The sequence below is a fragment of the Apaloderma vittatum genome, unplaced genomic scaffold, assembly GCF_000703405.1.
Source record: "Apaloderma vittatum isolate BGI_N311 unplaced genomic scaffold, ASM70340v1 scaffold4956, whole genome shotgun sequence".
Classification (NCBI taxonomy): Eukaryota; Metazoa; Chordata; class Aves; order Trogoniformes; family Trogonidae; genus Apaloderma; species Apaloderma vittatum.
Genome location: NW_009722188.1, coordinates 23,976 through 24,945, shown reverse-complemented (window position 1 = coordinate 24,945; position 970 = coordinate 23,976). Strand labels below are relative to the sequence as shown.

At 46.3% G+C, this 970-nt stretch overlaps 1 protein-coding gene across 1 annotated transcript in view; it reads right to left on the bottom strand.

The window, feature by feature from the left end:
• Positions 1-970, bottom strand: part of LOC104275654 (vitellogenin-1-like) — a 42,034-nt gene that overhangs the window by 39,353 nt on the left and 1,711 nt on the right.

Genomic DNA, 970 nt, shown 5'->3' with positions numbered 1-970 from the left:
ACATTTTGCTGCGGAGCCGAAGGCTCAGGCACGAGCCCCAGCCCCGCTCTGTGCTTCACACTCCAACCTCATCCTGGGGCACATCCAGGCAAGTAGAAAGTTGTGCTAAACTCTGCATAACTCGAATTATTTCTACCCCACGGGAAAGGGGCACGTTTAGCTTCATTTCTTAGAGGACCCTTCCCTTCGATGTATTTTGACAATTTAAAGAGACTTTTCTCTGACACCTCAGGCTGGCGATGTGATGCAAGACAGGGATTAATTTCTCAAAAAGCTACACAAGCTAAATCCTCATGCAGCGAATCACTGGAGACTGCACTTTCATATTTATTTTTATTATTGTTGGTGGAGATCGCTGCCAGTCCCGGTAACTGGAGCTTACAGAGGAGGCTGTTACTGAGCAAATGCTTCATGCTGCCTCTTGGACATGCTTCTGGCATGTTGCATACGGGCAGGTTTGGGACTGCTCAGCAGGGTCAGGACGAGGTACTTTTCCCCAGCCCTCAGGGCCCAGTCAGGACTTAAGCTATCTGCTAGGGTTTGAACACAGCTGGCAACTTGTACTTGTGGGTTTGCAATGAAAAAATTGCCAGCTGGAAACTGCCCAGGGAACACAGTTTTTTTTTGCTTGGGCTGAATGCAAACTAGTAGAGTACAGATGAAAGATTAATTCCCCGAACAATCCCTCTGAACTGCCTAAATTGAATATAACAGCAGCAAAACAGACTTTTCCCAGACCAAGAGGGAATAAATGTATTGTTACCTTCAGCTTAGAACTTGCCCCAAAATTTCATGGGTTTTTTTCCCCCCTTCTCTTTTTCGTGCCTGAAAATATTTCTGTATTTAGTCTTGAAAGAGAAACCTTTTCCCAAATGCACTAGGGCAGGTGAAATGGGGCTGGGATGTTTCAGGGAACAGGAGTCAGTTTTTTGGTGAAGACTCACTCTGGCAGACGTCGAGCTGTTCAGCA